Here is an 11220-nt window from a genome sequence, read left to right on the forward strand (position 1 = left end):
CATGCCACTATGGACATACACCTAAGCCAGTAATCGACTTGTTATGAAATTTCTTAAATATGAATTTGTATTACTCTATTATGCTCCAAGTATTCAAATTGAACAGAAAAACAAGTAAAAAGGCGTTAAGTTCGGCCGGGCCGAACTTTGGATACCCACCACCTCGGGTATATATGTAAACCACCTTTCATCAAAATCCGGTGATAATTGCATTATAGCAGTTATATCGAAATATGTTCCGATTTGGACCAAATACCAATAAGTATAAGTCATTGTTCAATTGTGTATAACAAAATCTTGGTCTTTTTATTAGCTATATCTAAAAATAAACCGATCTGAACCATATACGACACAGATGTCGAAAAGCCTTATATAATTCACTGTGTCAAATTTCAGTGAAATCAGACAATAAATTCGCCTTTTATGGGGCCAAGAATTTAAATCGAAATATCGGTCTACATGGCAGCTATATCCAAATCTGGACCGATTTGGGCCAAGTAGCAGAAAAATGTCGAAGAACCCAACACAACTCACTGTCTCAAATTTCAGCGACATCGGACAATAAATGCGCCTTTTATGGCCCCAAAACCTAAAACCGAGAGATCTGACTATTTGGCAGCTATATCCAAATCTGGACCGATCAGGGACAAATTGATGAATGATGTCGAAGGGCCTAACACAACGCACTGTCCCAAATTTCATCAAAATCGGGTAATAAATGTGGTTTTTATGGGCCTAAGACCCTAAATCGGAGGATCGGTCTATTTGGCAGCTATATCCAAATCTGGATTGATCTGGGCCAAATTGACTAAGGATGTCGAAGGGCCTAAAGCAACTCACTGTCCCAAATTTCAGCAAAATCGGATAATAAATGTGGCTTTTATGGGCCTAAGACCCTAAATCAGAGGAGCGGTCTATATGGCAGCTATATCCAAATCTGGACCGATCTGGACCAAATTGAAAAAAAAATGTCGAAGGGCCTAACGCAACTCACTGTCCCAAATTTCAGAAAAATCGGATAATAAATGTGGCTTTTATGGGGCTAAGACCCTAAATCGGCCAATGGGTCTATATGGGGGCTATATCAAGATATAGTCCGATATAGCCAATCTTCGAACTTAACCTGCTTATGGACAAAACAAGAATCTGTGCAAAGTTTCAGCTCTATTTTTGAAGACTGTAGCGTGATTTCAACAGACATACGGACGGACATGTCTAGACCGTCTTAGATTTTTACGCTGGTCAAGAATATATATACTTTATAGAGTCAGAAATGGATATTTCGATGTGTTGCAAACGGAATGACAATATGAATATACCCCCATCCTTCGGTGGTGGGTATAATTAGAGAAATTTAGGTATTTATTTATAAAAGGAAATATATTTATTGAAATTTAAATAGCATGTTCGGATTTTATACGAGTGCCCTTATACCAGCATCTGTTGGATTATTTTCAAGCATAGAAATTCCGAAATAATGGTTTAAACTTGAGTTTCCCAAAGATTTCACATATTTTGAATCCAGTCAAAATTGGTGCAACTGATATTAACCATTAATTAGTTGCTTTTGTTTTGCACATTCGAAAATGTACCATTATTGAACAGAACCTCATTTATATAAAAATATTGGTCTTAAACCCCGATTTGATATATGGCTTTTAAAACTTACGTCAAGTAAAATGGTTGTTAAACTTTGTATGCCCATAAAGCATTGCATTTTAGGATAATATTCAGCAATATGATAAGCGTTGCTATTGTTTTGCATGACACTGTATTTTTTAATCTGGACCAAAATTTTGCGTACGTACTGCAGCCTTAAAAGGCCATATCGGATGAAAGATATATATGAGAGCTATATCTTAATGTGAACCAATTGTTCAAAATCAATAGCCTTCGTCCCAAAAAGTGACTTGTGTAAAATTTCATGAAGATCGGACAACATATGCGACCTGCATATTGAGCACGCGAATACATGAACAGGCAGACGGATATATTGGGTTGCCTAAAAAGTAATTGCGGATTTTTTAAAAGAAAGTAAATGCATTTTTAATAGAACATAGAATGAACTTTAATCAAATATACGAAATAAAACGCAAACAATTAACAAATTTATGAATATTTTTAATTTTACTTCCTGACACGTCACTTATATTTTTTCGAATGAATCAAATTTTTCTGTACCATGAAAAGAAAATGACAATCCAATGCCTACTCAATTTAACATATTTTTTAAAACTCAAAAGTGTTATATAAACTAACAAGGAAAATGAAAACTTAACCTACTTTGTTAAAAAATAAATAATTTAAACGATTGAGAATAATAAATGTGGATATACCACACCATCTTCCTGGCAAATTTAGTATTCCACGCTCATAGAACTTCTGGCCTTTATCTGCAAAAAAACTGAACCAAGTGCGATTTTATATCCTCATCATTGCCGAAAGTTTTACCATTTAAGGAGTTCTGCAAAGATCGAAATAAATGGTAGTCTAATGGTGCAAGGTCAGGGCTATATGGTGGATGCATCAAAAGTTCCCAGCCAAGCTCACTTAGTTTTTGGCGAGTGACCAAAGATGTGTGCGGTTTAGCGTTGTCCTGGTGGAAAATGACACCTTTACGATTGACCGATTCTGGTCACTTCTCCTTGATAACTGTATTCAATTTGTCCAATTGTTGACAGTAAACATCCGAATTAATAGTTTGGTTCCTTGGAAGCAGCTCAAAATAACCTTCTTTTGGTGGATATCAGCCTTTGAAGTGGTTTGAGCTGGTTCACCATGCTTGGACCATGATCGTTTTCGACTAACGTTGTTGTAAACAATCCATTTTTCATCTCCAGTTATGATTCGTTTTAAAAACGGATCGAATTCATTGCGTTTAAGGTGCATATCACAAGCGTTGATTCGGATTGTTAAATGAATTTCTTTCAATACATGTGGTACCCATATTAAAATTGACGCCAAACAAACAAATGTAAACAAAATTTCGCGCACTTTTTTTCTAAAGCAAGCTAAAAGTAACAGTTGATAACTGACAGAAGAAAGAATGCAATTACAGAGTCATAAGCCGTTGAAAAAATTTGTCAACGCCGACTATATTACTACTATATTACCGACAATTACTTTTTGGGCAACCCAATATATAATTTCAAATCAAGAAGTAATTCTAATCCGATTGGCATACTTATCAATGGGTCTAGCTGTTCTCCTTCTTGGCGTTGCAAACAAATGCACAAAGTTGTAATACCATGTGGTGGTGTAGGGTATAAAAATGTGGTCATTTGAATTGGGAACACTTCATGCTAGCTATCCCGTAAGAAAAAGGCAACCCAAAAAAGGTGGCTTGAATAATTGTGTATTTTCAATAGTTTGAATTATATACCCACTTCCCGTTAGCAATCCCATATAAGTGCTAGTGCATGGAAAACACAACGGCAACGCTAACATTAAAAAAGAGAGAGAGAGAGAGAGATTTTCTCTCTTATTTTATGCTCTGGAAAGGGGAAGATAAACATGTTTAGCTTTGTTTACATTTTATAGATACAATGAGAGTGGCAGAGAATGGCTAATCACACCAGCAGTCGTGGGTAAACATAAAGACACAAAACAACCACTTTGCTGCTTTGCCGGCAACGCCGGCTGCCAAACATAATTGTTTATTATACCCCAACGAGAGACTGGTAGTGTGTGACGTTGGTGGTGGTTAAAATAAAACCACCCCTCATCATGTACACGTGTAGCAGCAGCAGAATGAAATGACCAAAATACGAATTAATCAAAAAAATAAAAACGACGCTGTTAAAGTTGACGCAGACATTGGCACTATGGACTTTGGCAGACAAATTTTCAACTATTTTGCTGATATGTACTAGACACATAGTAGATGTAGGTATTTAAATAAACAAAACCCACTTGTATTGCTATCACAATTCCCTGTTACCGGTTTAGGCCCTCGTCGTACACATTGTTTTGGCGGACAATAGCTAGCCCATTGTCCATGGACATCGTCAAAAAGGCTTAAGACTGGGCATTGGCGTTGATGAAGATGACACCGGAAGCATAAGCAAATGACAGCAGACGACACAAAGGAATCGACTTGAGCGAATCAATCGTCGTTTTGTTTACCACTTTTTGTCTGCTTGAGATTTTTGTTTTGCCGGCATGCCATCGCAACATAATAAATAATACGATGAACAGCGAAAGAAGCGAAAAACGTAAAACGTGCAAAACAAAAACTCTGAAATGTGTGTAACCAAAACGGTAAACATTTACCTCTGAAACGAACAGGTGGTGGTGGCGGTGGCACCGCAATTCTCGCTCGATAGCTGAGTCGGCAGGCATGCTACCTATCTACAACTTGACGACAAAAACTCTTCGTCGGAATGTCGATGGTAGGCATGTAATGCGATTATGATGTTTTTTTTTTCTGTGACCATAACTGCTGTTGAGTTGTTATTGCTTCAGCTGCAGTTGTCGTAAAGAGCCTATCGTGTGAGTATGAACACTTTGGCCAATCATTTGGCGGAAACATTTTCAACATTATGGGAAAATTACGTCTGATTTTGCGTAGCTACCTTAGAACACACAAATTTCTAACGATTTTCCAATAGATATGCCCTCAGGCTTTGTGGCTTGTGAGCGTTGTGTGTGAGAGCAATGAGAGAGTGAGGGGAGAGGGAGTTATTTTAAGCATTCGACAACCTATTCCCGTTAATTTGTTAATGAACCTCACTAAAATGGTAACAATTCACAGAAATGACCAATAGACCCACACTCAGCCCGCCATAAACCATGTGCTTGGAATACATAATTAGTAGCTGGATTTGGATACGTTTTAAGGGCACTTGCGATTCCGAAACTGGCACTGGCACACATGACAAACATTGCGGATCAAACGTTCTATTGCCATGCTAAGACAGCCCAGTCTTGGCATTTTGCCATGATCAGAGGCGAAGCAAACAAATCGTAGCAAAGTTTCCGAAAACAGCAAACAAAATGATGACTAAAATCCTCAATGAGTTTTTTTTTTTTTTGCCACCATTGACTACCACCGTTGCTTTTATGGAGTTTTACGTAACGTGTGTCACGCATTGGCTACTGTGTCCTATGTCTGGGTACGAGAGATGTTAGGAAATTCAGGTCATTTATTTGTCATAAATTACAACTAAAGATGTTCATCGAAACATCCTGTTCCGGGAATTCCCGCCATGGTCGCAACCCCAGTCAAATGACGCAACCATTGTTAAGTAATATATGCGGCTATATATATACCTGTAGACCTACTGACATACCATATTTTTGACAAATCTAATAAAAATTGAAGTCTGTAGGGTGGGGTGGATCAGTTAAGCGGTTGTCAAAACCGTAATCGACGACAAATTTTGAGAATTGTATGAATAAATGAATGAATCCCGTACGGATTCTGACCAAATTTTACCAACTTTTTCTAGGACATAGCCGTCCATTAACTAAAGGTTGATCCCAGAAGAACTTAATTTGCATCAACACCGATATTATCTTTAAGGATGTCCTGTGACTTCAGTAGGGACGCCGGCATATATCGAGGACACCTACTTTACCGCTCCACATATTCATGTTCCACTCCCAAGAAGCCCATTTATTGGAGGACCAATGGTTGTCCAGATAGACTTCCACCGGAATGAGACGGCTACACCCACTCCGATGGAGAAACACAGCAAGGGCAAGATTCATATTGCCTTAGTTCAGGAGCCATGGACGACCCGGAACAAAGTTTCTGGACCGACCCATATAAACTGCGCTACCCAAGTCGGAGCTGCAATGGCTGATGAGTAAGGGAAAAAGACAGTAAATGAGGTACCAATGGGATGTGATGCGAACTCTCACCACATTTCATGGGGTAGTACCAACACTAATAAGCGGGGCCAAGCCCTGGCAGAGTTCTTGAATACTAACGACCTAATAACACTTAATATTGGTAACACCGATACCTTTGTTAATAGGAATAGGGATTAATAAGTCGGCGACTAGTAATACATGATGGAGGTCACCGTAGCGCAAAGGATAGTATGTCCGCCTATGACGCTGAACGCCTTAGTGCGAATCCTGGCGAGAACACCAGAAAAATTTTTAGCGGTGATTATCCCCTCCTAATGCAGGGGAAATTTGTGTGGTACTAGGCCATGTAAAAACTTCGGACTCGGCTAAAAAAGGGAGGCCCCTTTTTATTGAGCTTTAACTAGAATCGGACGTCGTAAAAATTCCGGAGTTTATTGGAAATTGTACTACACACGGCTCAAGGAATAAAATAAGATTACCAGAGCGGCAAAACGTACCTCCTGGAAGCTTTTGTTTTGTGACCAGGTCGATAGCATTAATGATGCCACCAAGATGAAAAAGTTTCTCTCAAAAAAAAACTGACACTTCAGTAGTCGACGTCGGAGTGAGGGCAGAGACAATGGAGGACATGTTGAGGCTTTTGATTAAAACGCATTTTCCGCAGTATACGACGGGACTCACGGGAACACCGGAATCTTGGAACAATGAGGTTAATCGAAGGCTTGTCATTACGGGAAATTATGGTAAAGGAAGCCTTGAGCAGCTTCCAACCATTCAAGTCACCCGGACCTGATGAAATATCTCCGGCGTTACTACACAAGTAGGCGAATTATCTGGGGCCTCATTTGGCCACTATTTTCACAGCTTGCCCAGCACTTGCATATACTCCGAAAGCTTGGGAGGGGTATAGGTGGTATTTATACCCAAGCCCGGCAAGGCAAGTTACGAGACACCAAAGGACTACAGACCTATAAGACTAACGTCCTTTCGACTCAAAACCATGGAACGTATTGGGGACACCATGATAAAGAACAGGACATCCAGCGAACTGCTCAAATTCAAAAAAAATGCCTATGTCAAGGGATGGTCGATGGTCGATGGAGACTGTCCTGTACGAGGTTGTGCATAAAATAGAAGAATCCAAGATGTACACTATGGCGGTATTCATTGACATTGGGAGGATTTTTAACATTGTGCGGACCTAGAGGTCTCAATGTTAGCCGAGAAAGGACCGAAATCTGCCAGTTAACGAGGAGGACAAAGGTGGACCAATTTAACGCAGCACGCAACTAGAACGATTTCGATATCTGACAAGTTCAAATACTTAGTAGTGATCTTGGACAGGAAACTATGTAGAGGGGCCGTAGGTTCAAAATGGGAGCGTAATTAGACCATTAATTACTAAGTAGTTTGGTGGACTGCTATGGAGAAAAAGTGCAAAGTTGGGACAATACAACAGATTCAGCGAAAATATTGTCTTGGCGGAGCGATTAGGACCTCGCGTACTAGGGCATTGGAGACTGTTCTAGATATCCGACCCATAGACATACAGATTAAGTGTGATTAAGTGCAGCTATGAGACTTATGGCGATGTGAAGAATGAAGTCATACCATCGCGGTATAATCGAATCGACAATGGGAAACCTTGAAAGAATGGAGGAGGTCTCCGATCGGATGCCTGAGACTACACTTGAGGTCGAGTGCGAGGCACTGCTGACAGCGGCACAGTCTTGGATTGACGGAACCCTAGTATTGCCATCTGGAAGATCATGTTACACGGATGAATCAACGCTAGAGGACAGAGTGGGCCTAGAGGTCTTAGAGATCTGATTTAGACTGCCTGACAATAATACGATCCTGCAGGCAGAGATCCGGGCGATCACGGAATACGTGAGGTGGAGTGGTTTATAGTGTGAATCTCTTTACGGACAGTAAACAGGTCATAAGGGCAATAATAACCAGGACGGTAAAGTCACGAACAGTCTGAAAGTATAAGAAGGAGATTAACGTCATAGCTGAGTAAGGGGGGAATGAAAAAGCAGACGATTTAGCGGTGAAGACCAGAGGACTGCCGTCAACAAACTTGGTTAACCCGAAGCATTTCGTGTCGACGCAGTTCGAGCTAAGGGCGTGGGCCACGAACGCATGAATCGCTGTGGAATAGCGAAAGGTCGGCAGGACGACGAAAATCCTATGGGGGAATCCGAATTGTGAGAAGACGAGGATATCACTGAAGGGAAGCAAACATGAGATCAGTAATGCTTTCGGTATTATAACGGGACACAGTCCTATGTGCTCACCTACGCAAAGTCAGTACGGTAAGTGGTAGCATGTGGGGAAGATGATGAGATGTTGGAGGATTTCCTATGTCATTGCACGGCTTTCGCGGCCAACAGACACCATCCCTTAGGTGGGGACACAATACCAGATATGAATCCTCTTAGGGGCGTGGTATGGACAACAATTATGGATATTGTAACGTTTTAGGATTTAGAGCGCACAAAAAGACCATTACTGGCTTAGCTGTATGTCCATGGCGGCTTGGGGCGGATTAAAATACGCACCTTCTTTTACGCACCTTTCCTATTCTTAGTTTGTAATATGTTTGCCATATAATAAGATGTCATAATAATAAAAAGACCATGGGATAGGAGCATACTTGTCTTCTCATTCCGTTTGTAAGGCCTCGAAATATTGGTGTAAGACCCAATGAAGGTCATCAATGAATTGTTCATCATTAATCATTAAAGGTTGATTTAGCCCTAAGTTGATCTAGCTATTTGAATTGTTAAGCCACAAAAAAGGCTTTATCTTCGCCCGATTTCGCTGAAATTTTGCACGATGACTTCCGTTTCGACTTTTAACATCCACTCCAAGTATGGACTGAATCTATAACCTGGCTTAGATCTCTTTTAAATTTGTTCTTTTATATAAGCCTCTTCAACATCTGTGCCAAGTATGCTACATATCGTATAGTTTCTGATTGAAGGCTACCGTTGCGCCGAGGTTAGAATTTCCGTTTATGACGCAGAAAGCCTGAATGCATCCATCCCGGGGAAAACATCCAAAAAAGTTTTTAAGCGGTGCTTATCCCCACACTAATACTGGCGACTTGAGTTATTCAGCTACAAATGCAAACGGCACGCAGTTCGGACACGGGTATAAAAAGAAGTTAACTTATCATACATTTACACTAATTGCCATTATATCCAAAGTGACGATTTTATTCGATTAAGCAAACACTTACTTAAGTAGCATACATCCACATCTCAAATTAGTGCAACAAAGTTAGCCAGACAGGTTTTTGTATTTCGTTTTCAAAACTTTTCGTTTCAGTGATTTTTTTTATTGTTTTCGGTTAGTTGTCGGTTAAGGTGAAAAACCTCTGAATAATTTCTTGTACGTAGAATGTGTATTTATTTTTGTTTATTAGTGGGGAGGAGGTGTGGCGGAATTTGGGACGAACTTCCTTATCACCTGCCACACTAGCACTACGAACCCGTGTTTTTGTATCTTAATTGGTCAACCCCGTTCACCCACGTTTGGCGCGAATGCAGCAGGCAGCGATTAACTGTCACCGGCAGTGAAACAAACAAACGTCTTTGTTATGGCTCAACTCGCTTTTTCGTCAATTGTGACACTATACTCGATCACATTCTTCTCGGAGTACCGAGCGCGGAATACTAAATTTTGTGCTGTGTGCTCTTCTATCGACAAACGCCAAACTCGTACTGATAACTCAGATAAGAACCAACCCGACGGCAATTGTTACAAAATAGAAAGAATTCTCCGCTATTGCCTCCTCCCATCATCGAAGCGAGCACAACAAAAAGATTGGCCATTGTTGTCGGAATATACAAGGAACGGAGTAAACAACTGAACGAATGAATGAATGATAGATAGATAGTCTAGTCGAGCCAGCCTTCTGACATTACGATTCGGACCAACCAAAACAGCAACAAAAATAAGCAGTAAAGGCTAGTATGTCATTTTTAATTTAATTTCTCTTGAAAATCTGCGACTTGAACGATTGTCGTTAGTTACGTGAAATTCCTTCCCTGCCAGCTTCTCCACTATCCTCCAATAGTAGCCTGCTTTTCCAATGGCTATGTAATGAAGCCAATTTGAAATCACCGATTATCGGGGGTATGATCTAATTTGCTTGGAGTGAGTCGAGTGTCTTACCTCATTCGCTTACGACGTACAACCTTTTGGGTTTGGGGGCATTTTCTTGCCCCACAGAATCCCAACACGATTCGATTGAATAGTCTCTCAGTCAGACAGACAGTCAGTGACGAAGACATTTAGTATTGCTATCCATTAATTTAAATATATTTCTAACGATTAGTTGGCAAATTAACGTGGCAAACCGGCTTCGAATCGAAGAAATTCAAACGACATGCACAAGGGGCTGAGTAACGCCAAAAGTTGAAAATATAAAAATTTATTGCCGAACACAACCCGACAAACAGCTACTGGGGATACAAGGCTAGTGAACTCGAATTGAAAGAAGCGTAATAACTTAATAAACAAGAAGCTTAACGTTGAAATTGTCACAAGCCTTTAAAGACTTGGTAGTTATAGCATGAACATAAAAAATATATTTTTGAACAGGGCAATGCTTCATTTATCGAATTTAAATTCAAAATAACAAAAATCAGAATCAAAAACCTTAGGGACAAAAAAAATACTAGAATGGAATTTATAAGAAATCTAAATCTGATTTATGACTCGGAACGCCTGGATTTAAATACCGGCGTGAAAATTTTCAGTATTGGTTATCCCCCTACTAATGCTGGCTACATTCATGAGGTATCCTGACATGTTAAAACTTCTCCAACTAGTGGTGTCGCTATGCGTAATGCCATTTGGACTTGGCAAGTAAAAAAGGAGACCCCTTTTCATTGAGCTTAAACTTTAATCGGACTGCACTCATTGGTCAGAGAAAAGTATGCCCTGTTCCATAATGGAATGTTTATGGAAAATTTAGTTTTGTTAGTAAATCTGATTTTCAGGGATTCCACATCCTTCTTTAAGTAAAGGAATTTGGAGAAATTCTATCTGTACAGAAAAAATAAAGACTTTAATTTGACAAATTAAACATGGTAATGACTTGTAAAAAACTTTTAAAACTAGGTGTTAATTACTTTAATTATTGAAATTCGGATTTTTTTGAATCATAGCAAGTGATTGGTAAAGAAGGCGTTCAGTGAACATAGATTGGAATTTTTTACGACTCACTTTAATATGTATACAAATTATTTTGTTCATTATACCTTCAGGTCCATCCGTGGAGCGAATATAGATTCGGATCAATACCTTGTTGCAGCAAAGGTTAGCACCCGTTTGAACATGGCGAGGAAAGTACGATCTGACATTGCACGGAAGCTGGACATTGAAAAG

General features: G+C 39.7%; 1 protein-coding gene across 2 annotated transcripts in view; it reads right to left on the reverse strand.

The window, feature by feature from the left end:
- Window positions 1–9505, reverse strand: part of LOC106087979 (microtubule-actin cross-linking factor 1) — a 332047-nt gene extending 322542 nt beyond the window's left edge. The window contains exon 1 of one of the 2 annotated variants that reach the window (XM_059368766.1): window positions 9065–9505. The gene's annotated coding sequence lies outside the window, so the exon portion shown is untranslated. The remainder of the gene's footprint in view (window positions 1–9064) is intronic. The other variant, XM_059368767.1, reaches the window with a different exon arrangement.
- Window positions 9506–11220: the final 1715 nt, after the last annotated feature.

The sequence above is a fragment of the Stomoxys calcitrans genome, chromosome 5 (assembly GCF_963082655.1).
Source record: "Stomoxys calcitrans chromosome 5, idStoCalc2.1, whole genome shotgun sequence".
Classification (NCBI taxonomy): Eukaryota; Metazoa; Arthropoda; class Insecta; order Diptera; family Muscidae; genus Stomoxys; species Stomoxys calcitrans.